General features: G+C 37.8%; 1 long non-coding RNA gene and 1 other non-coding gene across 2 annotated transcripts; both read right to left on the bottom strand.

Annotated features, from left to right (window-relative positions):
• Positions 1 to 309: 309 nt before the first annotated feature.
• Positions 310 to 382, bottom strand: TRNAV-CAC (transfer RNA valine (anticodon CAC)). Its single transcript has one exon. It is a non-coding gene; the product is annotated as a tRNA-Val (tRNA).
• Positions 383 to 4,505: 4,123 nt separating this feature from the next.
• On the bottom strand, positions 4,506 to 6,319 carry LOC101743530 (uncharacterized). The gene is made up of 2 exons (XR_001140325.3): positions 6,009 to 6,319; positions 4,506 to 4,704 (listed from the first exon to the last, which is right to left on the bottom strand). It is a non-coding gene; the product is annotated as an uncharacterized LOC101743530 (long non-coding RNA).
• Between the last annotated feature and the right edge of the window lie 8,494 nt (positions 6,320 to 14,813).

The raw sequence follows: 14,813 nt of genomic DNA, 5'->3' as shown, positions 1-14,813 counted from the left end.
TAACCACTTAACACCAGGTGGGCTGTGAGCTCGTCCACACATCTAAGCAATAAAAAAATAAAAAAAACTTACTCATTTAGGTTTACAGTATATTTTACTGATAATAGTTCTGACTCCGTTCTCGTAGCGCCTCTAAACACCACGCCAAGGTCTGGCTTAAAGTCGCGGATAGAATTAGTATGTTGTTGTGTCACAAGGGTTTTTTTTAATGTTTAATTATCCTACGGCTACGTTTGTTGTCTTAATTTTGACCAAACTTACAAAACAACAAAACAACTTGGTGATTGTTTTCTTGTACAAAAAAACATTTGTTTCCGCCCGGGATCGAACCGGGGACCTTGTGCGTGTGAAGCACACGTGATAACCGCTACACTACGGAAACGCATACGAGAGTCTTCGATTTGATCAACGCTTCACTTAACTAAACCTGTTCATTACACAACAGTCACGGCCGCTAATTACTGCACCACCCGAGTCCGTCATAGTCACTCTAAATAAGATATAACTAAAAAAGTACTATATTTAATCTTAATAGCATCTGCAACTCAAACTTCGCGCCAAAACGGAAAACAGTTGTGCCAATCTAACATAAACAAAAAACAAAAATAAAACAAAATTTCTGAATACCATAAACATCTCATCTATTCCCGATAATTTTTTGACTGAATTTATGTATGTATGTACGTATGTATGTATGTATGTATGTATGTTTATAGGTATATAACGAAGTCTTTGAACCGTCTTGATAATTTACACACGCATCAATTATTGATGACAATACAATCTATATATATAAAAATGAATTGCTGTTCGTTAGTCTCGCTAAAACTCGAGAACGGCTGGACCGATTTGGCTAATTTTGGTCTTGAATTATTTGTGGAAGTCCAGAGAAGGTTTAAAAGGTAGATAGGTACATATGAAAATGCTCAGAATTAAATAAAAATAACAATTTTGTTTTTCCTTTGGTGTGTCCCGCGGCGGAGGGATTTTATTTATCGATTGAGTCACTACGAAGTCTGCCGGGTCAGCTAGTAATATATAAAATCGCTCTAAGATCCTGACTAGTGTCAACAGAGTTGAAAACCTAGATTAAATTAGTTGTTAGTACGGATGGCTATTTAAGCTTGTTTTTGTATTGTTTAAAATTACATATATATATATATAATAATATCATTAATACGTTAAAGTAATGTATTGATTTTTTTATACGAAAGATTATCAGCTAATGCTCTGTGAATTTGTCTCAGAGAGTACCTTATGTGCATTTTCTTGAAAAAAATGTTTTCCACCTGTTTGCCATTTATCTTATCCTTTATTCTGACTGCACGTGTCCTATATAATCGCTATTTTTTTATAAGCCATTAAAAAACTCGGTCGGACAAAGTGTCCGCGACCCGTACAATCCATCAATGGCTCCAAAACTAGACGGCTGATATCAAAATGTACTAACCATTGTCGTGGTGTTGATAAAATATGAGCTTTGACGTTGACAGATCGATGTTCAGACTCGACAAGAAAAGCTGACATTCACAAGTCACTAACTAAGGAGCTTTTTTTGTGGGCGCGCGGCCGAAAGCCTTGAAACCAGAATAATGTATCTAAAGTTTTATGAAAATTACTTTTTTTTTTTTTTTCTTTTTCGGCTTAATAGATTTGGATGACAGACATTTTATTTTATTATAGACGAACTAGTGCCATGTTAACGGGTTCTGTGGATATCATGCAGAAAATGCCCATCTTGAGATACAGGATAGAGATCTTAATGGTATCACATGTATACACATCCTACAATATATCCAGTCACTGTGGTACCAGCTCGTGGGACCCTGCAAAATACTATTAAAATAATAAATAGATCAACACTGTACGGCTTTATAAGGCCAGTGGATCTAAAGTACCTTTCAGTACGACACGAGAGAATGGGATAAATGACCCAGGACATCAATCGTGATGATCAATTCTCCATCATCCCTAAATAGCAATAACTATCCTTATATTAGATATCTATCTAAGTTAAGAATCTGCCTTGAGTCCCAACCTTGCCAAAGAAAGATCCGACATCGTTACTGTACCTTTCTTTATTGCTTAGATGGGTGGACGATCTCACAGCCCACCTGGTGTTAAGTGGTTACTGGAGCCCATGGACATCTACCACGTAAATGCGCCACTCACCTTGAGATATAAGTTCAAGATCTCAGTATAGTTACAACGGCTGCCCTACCCTACAAACCTACGCATTACTGCTTCACGGCAGAAATAGGCTAGGCGGTGGTACCTACCCGCGCGGACTCACAAGAGGTTCTACCACCAGTAAGGACCTAAACGTTTTATTGTTTACTTTCGTCGAATGGTCTCCTACTATTCCGTTTGGCATTGTGGATGTCCATGAGATATTTTGATATAGCTTTTCTAACGTAAGACGTCGTTTGAAACCTCATAAATTATTGAGCAGGATTAAATAGCTGTTCGGACAACGACAATGTCATTGTCTCCGCAACGTCTGCAGTAAACAAAACGAAATGAAAAGCCATCGGAAACAATCGGAACCGGCCCACCCCGTTCCCAATTTAGATTATCGATTACCAAACGAAGCCCAAGTCATTTCCCCCGGCATTAATCAAGTTGCAAGACACAAACATTGGCTACAGTGTTTACAAGCTCGAGATCTTATCACGTTTCCAAAGTGTTTATCTTGGATCCGAAAGGTGATAGAGGCTTTGATGTCCAAAATGATTGCTTTTTTCTGTTGAATAACGGTTTTCGGTTTTGATTTAACGTTTTATTGGTATTAATTGGTTTGTCGTTAATTTAAGTTATCACCGAAAAAAAGCATTTTGAAGCAAACGTAGACCAAAGCTTACACTCTGCTCAATGTGGGCGAAGACATGTAGTTGTTCACGTCAAGCTTATTTGAAGGGATTTAGTATGTTCATGTTACATTTTGATTGCTTCACGGGCTAGATCAGGTAAAGAAACTCGTTTTGTTTTTACGCGACTAACCTCCGTTTTCGCTACGACCTCTCCTCACCAATCACCCTTTTGGGATGTGTGGATTACTGGTGGCCCGAAGGCCTTTTTACTAGTTGATTTACTACAAAACAGCATTGGAAAGATTGGTCAAAGTGAACAACTACGTTCCAACCCTAAGACGGGTATTTGCGCAAGTTTCTCGTCATCGTCTGTTAAACTTTTTTAGGAGGATCATTCTATTCTGTTGTTTAATTCATAAAATGCTCTTAGGAATTATTCGAGATGATACCGGCATCTCGTTTTTACCATCGCACCGCCCGCCACCGGAGTAGAGTTCATCCATACTACCTGGAGCCACTGCGGTCATCCACAGTGCGTTTCCAGAGGTCTTTTTTGCCACGTACCATCCGGCTATGGAATGAGCTCCCCTCCACGGTGTTTCTCGAACGCTATGACATGCCCTTCTTCAAACGAGGCTTGTGGATAGTATTGAGCGGTAGGCAGCGGCTTGGCTCTGCCCCTGGCAATGCTGAAGTCCATGGGCGACGGTAAAAAAAAAAACAAAAAAGTGTTGCCTTAGAATACATGTTCTATCAGGGAAAGCGATATTAGTGTGCTTCGGTTTTTAAGTAAAAAAAACCTTAATAGTATTAGTTACAATCAGCACTCAAGTTATTAAGTAATAATTTCAAATCAATTGGTGAATGTGAATTGACTAACAAACGCGAAGTCACAAATTCAAGGTTTCAGGCAGAAAAGAAGCTACGTGGATGCAAAACTAAATTAGTAATGTTCATTTACATTTTCTTATATTTTACATATTATTATTATATAACTATAAAAATATTATATGTTACAAAGTGCTTAAGTGAGATATTGTATAGTAAAAATTACATGGATGTATATTTTCTTAGGATTTCAGTTCGTTACAAGTATTTCCTGTATTTAAATAGAATTTTGAATAAGTGCAAGTGGTCTAAGACCAAATATAAGATACCCCTTTGTTCAATGACAAGTGCACCACTTATCTTTGTTGGTGTTATTGTTAAGCCAAAAGCGTTTTCTAAGTATCAAGAATAACTTTAAGATCTGATTTACTCGTAAGCAAAAATGGTTTTCATATATGTGTACTTTTTTGTCCTTTTTAGGAGTTTTAACTTCTTGATGTCTTTTCAAGTGAGTGTTGTTGTAAAAGATCATTAAGGGCTTAATTCTAAATCTTTCGCTAATCATTTTACCAGCATAGAGCAATCACCAACCGGGTTTTACAGTTATGTCTATTCTTCCGTGCATTCTGATACAAAGCAATCTTGCCGAAGACTTCGAAAATTGCAGCAGCCATTGGACCAATACTTAAGAAAAACTAACAAACATTTTTGTTTCGTAAACATAAACATCAGTTTTTTTTATTTTATTTCAACAGATATAAATAGACGGACCGGTTAATTGGTATGTTCCAATGGAAATTTTTGACTATTAATTTTGTCTCCAACGACGAATTTAGGATACTTGAAATAATAATAAAAAAAAACAAATTTCAGTTCAAAATTCTGAGAATGTAATCAACTTTATAACCATTCCTCTTCGCATTCTCGTCTATAGATTTTGTTATATATTTGATCTTCTCGACGACATCAAACACGCTTAAATTGTTAATCATATGATTCTTTTCGCGAGGCATCAATCTATAATTGTTTTTCAAATTCAACGCCCTCTTGATATATGACGGTAAATCTGAAATAGATATTGTTTAAACTAAATTGCCATCTCTATGTAATATAATTGTATCTATTGCCGTCGTCGTAGCCTAAAAGATAAGACGACCGGTGTTTTCGTGTTGAGTGATGCACTGGTGCTCAAGTCCCAGGCGGGTACCAATTTTTCTAATGAAATACGTGTTCAACAAATGTTCACGGTTGACTTCAACGGTGAACAAATAACATCGTGTAGGAAAAATCAAACCCGCAAAATGATAATTTGCGTAATTACTGATGGTAGGACCTCTTGTGAGTCCGCGCGGGTAATTACCACCACCCTGCCTATTTCTGCCGTGAAGTAGTAATGCGTTTCGGTTCGAAGGGTGGGGCAGCCGATGTAACTATACTTGAGACCTTAGAACTTATGTATATCTCAAGGTGGGTGACGCATTTACGTCGTAGATGTCTATGGGCTCCACCACTTAACACTCGGTGGGCTATGAGCTCGTCCACACATCAAAACAATAAAAAAAAAGACTCAAAAGCTCTGAAAATCACTACGTACCAGATATGCTGTATTGATTTTTCTGATATGGGAACAAAAAAAATAGAACCATCTAAGTATCTGGACTGAATAAGTATGTTTGGCAGTGATTTCTTGCACACAAACGAAAGGTAGCTTATATAAACAAAAAAGCTTAAGGTGTCTCGTCTGAGATTTTGAATTAAAGGCTTTTGTTATTATTCCAAGTCAGAGGAACTTATCACAGTATCATTTTGGTCGTCATACATAGTACAGCTACCTCATACAGGATATACAGGAGTATCTTCAACCCATTCTTCTTATCTAACTTCTTAAACTTCTTCCCCCTCATTTTTATTTTGAATGCTAATGGTAAAGTATAGACTGGCATCTAAGAACCACCATCCTGCCCATTTCCACCGTGAATCAATAAGACTTTCTTTTGCTGATACTCTAATGATGTTGAAACATAGAATTTATGTCTCAAAGTAAATGATAAAGTTCATGTTGTGATGCCAATGGGCTCCGGACGTCGTCTAGCATCAGATAAAACCATAATTAGTATAGAACACTAACTCATTATATTACTAATTCAAATCTAATCTCATTTTCATTGACTGATACTCTCACTCGAATGAAGTCAGACTTCGCTTGGTAGGAATAATACTGTAGTTTTATTTACGAATAAAATAAATCTGATAAATACCTACCTGACAATAATATTTACCATGTCCCTATTACAAACGAACAAAAATATTCACTCAATGAAAGAATTTTGCTTAGTAGAAGGCTTTGAAAATATAAATATACATATTTACCTCTATTTATTCCAAATTCATATTGCGATGTTACGAACGTATTTATTAAAATGATACACATTAGTAATAACGTCATTATGAATCGAAACGTGATGTCTATTTTTTGCCGAAATATTTCAAATGGCGGACTCATCTCTCAGAGTGAAGAGACATTACAAGATGTGTACTCGACATTAAAATAATGGGACATCACTGTGTCTAAGAATAACTAAGCAAATAGCTTATTTCAAATCACAGAAATGTTTATTAGATTTTTTGATCTGAATTCAAAGGTGATGCCTACATTCGAACTAGTTCACTGTAGGTATGTGAAGTAAGAAAATATTATGGACTCAACCACAGCGAAGGCCGATAAGATAAATAGGGCTGCGTGCATCTATGTTCTGTGAAATACTTTCATACATTTTGCGGAATAGTAATGTTTGCCTTTTCTACATAAAATTTATGAATTTTCTCTTTCCTTGTTTTTTGTTTAAGCTATTTTACTGTACTGTACTGTAACATTTTACGTATTTATCATGATTATGATATTTTAAAAAATAATCTAATGGTTAAAATGTTTCATTCAAAGTTTGTTGCACTATCATTTGATTCCGAAAAATATTCTAAGCTAGCTGACCCTGCAGACTTCGTAGTGCCTCAATCGATAAATAAAAGACCTAAACTTTTGTATAAAATAAACATAAAACAAAGAAAAGGAATCCGTCCGACTGGGGACACATCAAAGGAAAAACCAAATTGTTATTTTTATTTAATTCCGGACATTTTCATATTTGTCTACCTTTTAAACCTTCTCTGGACTTCCACAAATAATTCAAGACCAAAATTTGCCAAATCGGTCCAGCAATTCTCAAGTTTTAGCGAGACTAACGAACAGCAATTCATTTATATATATTTAAATTTGTGCTACCAAGCTTATTAGAAGTAAAATTGTAAGTAAATTGCTGCCGTGACAAAAAAAAACAAATACATAGGTTGAACAATAATCATTGCGACACCCGAAAAAGGAATAATTTACTAGCTTAATACAGCAGATTCCACCCTCGCTTACTTCGATATTGTGGAACCCACATGATTGTGTTCCCTAAATGTCAGCATATCTGTTATTTTCAATCAATTGAAATTAAAATTTTGTCCATTTCCACTAATTTCTTAGTGAACTTGACACAATTGGTGAATTTGAGTAACTCTTAACTACATATCTATGTGTGTTGAGTCAAACCAAAATCTCAAGTCTGTTAGGAAAAAAAATCATAATCGAACTCAAAACATATTGCTATTGTGTAGTAGTGCTATTTTTATTTTAAGAAATATATTAATGTACCGAACGTAGAGTAAAGAGATGAAAATAAGAAACCAATTGATGAGTTTTATTTCATTAATGCTTTTTACCAACAATATCGCACAATCAAGGATTTTCTTTTTCGTCTTTCTTTCGTCTCCACCTTATTCCACGAGATGGGGTCGGCACAGAGAATTTTTCTATTCCATTCTCTTCTATCAGCCGTCATCTCAATACTCACTCCTCTCTCTCTCTCATCGTATATTCACACACTCCATCCACGTGTTCTTCGTTCGGCCTTTTCCCCTCTACCTTGCACTACCATTTCCATACTCCATCTCCTAGTCACATGGATCTCCTATCAACCCATTAGATGTTCATACCACACTAACCCTCCGCTCTTTAATTTGTCAATCACTGGGGCTACTTTCACACTTCCTCTGATATACTTATTATTCCTTATCTTGTCCATTCTTGTCACTCCACACATCTCCTCAATATTCGCATCTCTGCCGCATGCCGTCCTCTTTTATGCTTTACTTTCGTCGCCCAACATTCAAATCCATACAGCACGTCAGGAGTCAGGTCTAATGAACAATCTAGAATCAATTTCTGCAAATGGCCATACCTTTAGATCATTGGATTGCCAATGAATGTTTTTTCGGCTAATACAAAGATAGCGACTACATTTTTCCCTAGAAAGTTTACCTGTAGATCACATGGTCTATGTGTATTTTCTTGATTCACAATACTGAATTTCAGCGACAAAATCCCAGTGCGCACTAAACTTAAAAGATTGTTTTGGTGTACGTTTCCATTTGTTTTTGCAAAGGAACTTTGTTTAGGAAATGCACAAGTCTAGATTCTTGGACGTGTGCCGTCGAACTTGTGTTAGTCCCGGGCTTCTTTTGAAGTGAGTTAATTCCTTGGCACTTACTTTTGAAAGTTATGGGTAGGTTTTTAATGAAAATTTTACAAATATTTTTATTTATTCGTGTTTTTGTACTAAATCGAGTAGGATCACGAAATTTTTACATTAAAAAAAGGAAGGGAGTCATAATATAAAAATCCCTATAATTATAATAAGCAATGGAAACGGAAAATTTGTTATAAAACAGAAATAGCCAGGTTATGACCAATTTCGACCTGAGGGGGTGAGGCCGCGCGGCGCGCTACCAGCACTCTAGCGCGCTGCCGTGGAGTGATTAGAGCGACCGGTCGACGGTGTATCGCGTCCCGACCCGGCAGGCTGGTTCTGGTCCAGCGGGGTATTCCGGGACACCAGCGGCACCGTCTGGGCGGCCCGACGGGCTGCCGTACCGAGACGGCCGACGTTTCAGAGCCTTCGATTCGCCTCGAAGGCTCCGTCGGCTGGGCGTCCTTGGGGTGAGCCGCGCCGTCTGGTTGTAGTGTTGACCGCGGTAGCCCCCCTACCTCATCCGGGTTCTGACCTCGGAGGGGATCGGACGTCGGGTGTAAGAGTGCAGGGGAGTCGTTTAGTGGGTGGGTCCTAAAATCCCTGGGCCCGCGGTCTGCTCACAACACCATGCAGATCGTTGAGTCTCACACGAGGTCCCCGCGCGCAAAAGGGGCGCGCGGGGACCTCGTAGGAGGTTCGGCACTCTACCCGAAAAAAAAAAAAAAAAAAAAAAAAAAAGGTTATGACCAATTTATCAAATTACTAGTTAATAACCGATAATTTTCGAACAATGAGCTCGCGGCGTCGACTATTTTTTTAAGACACTTGGTGTAGTATACGAAAATTATGCACACAATATTTACCATAATTCTTAAAGTAATATTCTATTGTTATAGATGAGCAAACGAGAGAATAGTATTACGTAGGACCCTATTGACTTGAATAACGGCGACGAACCTGATAATTTCTAGGTTTCTAATATAAATATTGACCGCAATAGATCCTCAAGTACCGGTAGCCACTTAAGTCAGCAGTTACTTAGCAAGTTGCTAACAGCTGCAGTAGCTAGGAAGTACACCGCATCGACCGCAAACTTGGCTAATGTTCAAACAAAATTGTTATTGTGCGAACTAATACAGTCTTCACTTGTCTGATAAATTGTCATTTAATTTATTTTTGTTGTTTTAATTTTAATATTGTTTTTATTCCCTTTGGTAGTGTAATATGAGTACCAACGCGTAGGCGAAGCAGCCACTGGGTTCTGTTTCGTACCTACCATTATACAACACAAATGTATCATCAAATCATATGTCAATGCTTAAAAACTAAGTGTTTTATCTATTAAGTGTGTTATCTAAAGAAAACTTTACAGTAAGAAAAATAGTTTAAATTTCAAATCATGCCATTAAAAAGTTTGTAAATTTCACGAATTATCAATTTTTAGACTAAAATTATTGATAAAAAATTTAAAACTATTCGGATGTTTTCGATTTGAACAGTAATCGTGGATATCCGACGTTATGCCTCTAATTTCAAAATACACTTATCATTTAGGATATCGAGGGTAATAAAACATTCTCCAACACACGTCTCGGCCTATAACTTGCCTGTAATGAATCATTAATGCGTCAATGGGAGCCGATTTCGTTTGATTAACGACCGAAGTAATTACAATCCGATATTTGGCTGACTTATTGAGCCGTGCTGAATTAGTGAACATGATACTAAAATTAATCACATTTGTTAAAATGTGTCGGAAGGCTTGAAGAAGAAAAAGAGAAATTCATTTTTAAAGTGTCCAAAACAAATTGTTGTTTTTATTATCATTAATCGAGAGCTCGCACTCCTGTCGCTTAGTGGTGACGTTACCTCATTGACGACTTGACTACCACAGCCAATTATTTTATAATATTTAGTTCCAACCCCTCAACCAAAAAACATGATTATTGCATAAATAGACAGTGATGTATTTTTTAAATTTGTTAATCTGATAATGATTACATAGGCTTATAAATGCGCATGCAGGGCGACGTCACGCCGTGCGTTTATTCACAAACACTCCACAAGCGCAATGTGTGTGTGTGAATGTGTTGAACGCGAGCTACATGATAGGCGGAGTGTTAGGTTTTATTTTCGTTACATAATTTCTTGGTTCGGTCGCCGCGCTCGAAGCCCGCGATAAAAGCTATGCAATAGCTTAAAAATAGAAAATATATATATTAATTTCGTAACGGCCCATCGATAAAACACCTAATACATCGAATAGAATAACCTTTCTCGGGCTAAATGACATTTAACGCGCGTTGCCCGTCGTGTTGGTACGTAGTACGGCCTATCAACACGAACGGCGCGGCACGAGACCTAGATCTAGAAAAACTACATTTTCTCTAAATCTAATTGGAATTTTGTAGAATTCCAATTGGATTTATCAAGAAGATAGATTTCTTTATGTAATGTCTAATACTACACCTAACAGTTCTAATAAAAATAATACGGGGTACGCAAATTTAACTTTCATATTCCGATAAAAAAAAATTAAAACGCTTGCTGGATGTAATATTATAAAGTTCTTAAACAAACTAACGTACTTAATACAAACACGATAAAAGTGGCACATGTTCCCATACATTTTGTTTATACAACACGCGTTTCAAAATAAACGACCTACTTCAAATGTCACTTGAGTGGGTCTCATAATTCATTTGTTTAGAATACGTTTTTGACGACAGGGACAAAAAGTGTTTTGTTTCCAATAATTTAAGCTTATTGCCAAGCCAGTTTAAACATGGACATGTCGTTTTATTTTATAGATTTTGAGTATGAGCGTCTCAAATATGACACTCAAAATTAGTGCAAAAAACAGTGTCTCAAAAAAACTAAGATTTTGCAAAATATATGCTTGCAAGTGGTATAATAATTAATTATTCAAGATTTACATGAAACCGGGCATTCACTTCAACGAAAAAAGCCACATGTCTGGAAGAAAAAACATACAAAAAAAATTCTTAAAAATAGTGAAAAATAACAACGAAGGCTAATAAAGTACAGATATATATACTTATATGTTTATTGACTTATTCAAAATAAAAAATAAACATTATGATTTGTTTTTTTTTTTCGAACCTATTTGATTGATAGGTCAAATAAACATTTTTTTCAATATTATCGTGAAGAATAAAAAAAAAAAAAAAACAAAAAAAAAAAAAAAGAAAAAAAAAAAAAAAACAAAAAAAAAAAAAAACAAAAAAAAAAAACCAAAAAAAAATCCAAAAAAAAAAAATACAAAAAAAAAAATTATATATACAAATAAATAAAAAACAACTAGGTAACTTGCAATTCATCGTACCTAGTTATCACAAAGTTAAAAGATCGCACATAAATAAAATACCCATTAATAAACCAACACCCATAATAATCCAATAGCGTACTTAATTTCTGTGCCATATTATATAATTGTGAATTGCATTGTTGACACGACGCTGGCCCTAACAGCCCGTTCACACATAGTCTCCGTGTATACGGTACCCGTTTTAGCGGATACGACAAAAAAAATATGCTTTGTTCACACATAGGCATCGTATTAAAAGTTTCTATCCAGTAAAATTTTACGGAAATATGACGGATATGTAAAAATAGATAAAAAAATATCATTTAAAACAAATAAAAGTTCATTAAAATAATAATATTCAAACTATCTTTATAATTTTCTGTGTATATATTATTTTATTTTGAAATTTTTGTTAAAGACCCGAGCGAAGCCGGAACGGGCTGCTAGTATTTAATAATTAGCAGACACTGTTTTGATGTGAACATTTTCGGAATACATTTAATGCTTATATTATTGTTTAAAAACACAAATGACTGTATAAATAATTAAATATGAATAAAGCATAAATATTAATAACTAGCTGACCCGGCAGACTTCGTAGTGCCTCAATCGATAAATAAAAGACCTAAACTTTTGTATAAAATAAACTTAAACAAACAAAAGGAATGTTGATATTTATCTACCTTTTAAACCTTCTCTGGACTTCTACAAATAATTCAAGACCAAAATTAGCCAAATCGGTCCAGCCGTTCTCGATTTTAGCGAGACTAACGAACAGCAATTCATTTTTATATATATAGATAAAGATAATAATAATTTATATTATAATTAACAGTAATAATTTAATTGAGTATTGTAATTTGGTGGGAAAAAACTAAATCCTTAGATATTTTCACCACGGCAGTGCGCTGGTTATAGTATCTAGAAGGTTCTTGCGAGTGGGTGAGTATCGCCAAAGTGTTATCAGAAAGAGGGGCAGGCCGAGCCTAGGTAATTTTGATATGAGTAGTAGACGTACCTGACAACTCGGCTTCTTGTAGATTGCAGTGTCTAGGAAACACGACTGGCGGACGACACGTAATGATGGCGGTCGGCTTGACGGCTGGACTCTGTGTTCACTCACTATTACTAAACTTTCACAACACTCACTAAAACTCTGACACTCGCGCAACGACGAGGATGATCGTCCGTAGTAGTTCGTAAGGAAAAATTAGCACAAGTCCAAAATATTGAGATGTACAAGCAGCGGCGTGCCGTCAGCGGAAGTCTTTTTGAGTAACGGCGTAATATGTCTTTGAATTAGTTCAGTCGTTCAGTGATTCGTAGTTTTTAAAAAAAATATTTTATATTCACACTAAAACAAAATATAATAAAAGTAAACGCACAATGGAAGCGATTTATTCGCTACAAAACAAATTTACCAAAAGCTTCGCAAACAATGAGTGTATGCATGGAACTTTCATATAAAATTACCTCCGCTTTGATATTGCAGTACAAATCAGATTGCATTAATATATTCAGATTCCTGCGATGTTTTAGCGTTTGGTACAAATAAAAACCCTACGGGTGTGCTGAAAATATGGAGCGGAACTGCTTGTGGGGAAATGATTTTTTTTATTGCTTAGATTGGTGGACGAGCTCACAGCCCACCTGGTGTTAAGTTTTTTTTATTTTTTTTTTTTATTGCCTTTGTAGGCAAACGGGCATACGGCCCACCTGATGGTGAGTGGTTACCGTCGCCCATGGACTTCAGCAATGCCAGGGGCAGAGCCAAGCCGCTGCCTACCGCTTAATACTCTCCACAAGCCTCGTTTGAAGAAGGACATGTCATAGCGCTCGGGAAACACCGAGGAGGGGAGCTCATTCCATAGCCGGATGGTACGTGGCAAAAAAGATCTCTGGAAACGCACTGTGGATGACCGCAGTGGCTCCAGGTAGTATGGATGAACTCTACTCCGGTGGCGGGCGGTGCGATGGTAAAAACGAGATGTTGGTATCATCTCGAACAATTCCTCAGAGCACTCCCCATGGAACATACGGTATAAAATACAGAGGGAACCGAAGTCCCTCCGCAAACCCAGAGGCTCCAAACGATCCGAGAGAATGGGATTATCGACAATCCGAACGGCCCTCCTCTGTATGGAGTCAAATGGAAGAAGCTGGTATTTGGGAGCCCCGGCCCAGAGATGGGAGCAGTACTCCATGCGAGGCCGGACTTGTGCTTTATAAAGCAAAAGTCTTTGTCCAGGCGTGAAGTACCGCCTCGCTCTGTTGAGGACTCCCAGCATTTTGGACGCCAACTTGGCTTTGCCTTCCAAATGACTCCGAAACTGGACATCGCTCGAAACGTCGACCCCAAGTATCCCGATACTCTCGGAAGGTTGCAGGGATACTCCTTGGAATTGCGGCGCCATGACAAAGGGGTCCTTCTTCGCAGTGAACGCGCAAACTTGTGTCTTTATCGGGTTGAATTGAACCAAGTTCAATTCACCCCATTCGGAGACTCGCCCCAGAGAGTTCTCCACTTCAGACACAAGTTTTGATCGTCTCTCTTGCACCACGCTCCGAGAGAGACTCTGATGGCCGATATATCGCGCATCCCCCGTGCTATCATCTGCATAGCAATGCATGCCATCAATAGACAGCATGTCATTAATATACAGGATGAAAAGCGTGGGGGAGAGCACCGAACCTTGTGGAACGCCAGCGTTAATGGTCATGGTATCAGAACAGTCACCGTCTACAACGACCGTGATGCTCCGCCCATCCAAAAAGCTAGCGATCCACTTGCAGAGACCCTCGGGGATTCCGTAAGAGGGTAACTTCGATAGAAGTGCCCTATGCCAGACCCTGTCGAAGGCCTTCGCGATATCAAGGCTCACAGCAAGAGCCTCGCCCTTGCTCTCCAAGGCTTCAGCCCACCTGTGAGTAAGGTATACAAGAAGATCGCCAGCTGAGCGATCGTGACGGAAACCGTACTGTCGGTCACTGATCAGCTGGCGATCCTCAAGATACTTCAGGAGTTGTGTGTTTATAATTCGCTCCATCACCTTGGAAAGCAAGGAAGTTATCGCGATAGGCCTGTAGCTCGATGGGTCCGACCGGTCACCCTTCTTGGGGATAGGGTGGACGTGGGCGGTCTTCCATGAAGACGGAACCCTGTTAGTGCAATAAGAGAGGCGATACAAACGCGTTAGCGCAGGTGTCAGCTCAGGGGCGCACGTTTTCAAAACCACTGCGGGGATGCCATCTGGCCCACTCGACTTATGGACGTCC

The sequence above is a fragment of the Bombyx mori genome, chromosome 6 (assembly GCF_030269925.1).
Source record: "Bombyx mori chromosome 6, ASM3026992v2".
NCBI classification, from domain to species: Eukaryota; Metazoa; Arthropoda; class Insecta; order Lepidoptera; family Bombycidae; genus Bombyx; species Bombyx mori.
Note: the sequence above shows the minus strand (reverse complement) of the source record. Positions and strands in the feature narration are given on the sequence as shown.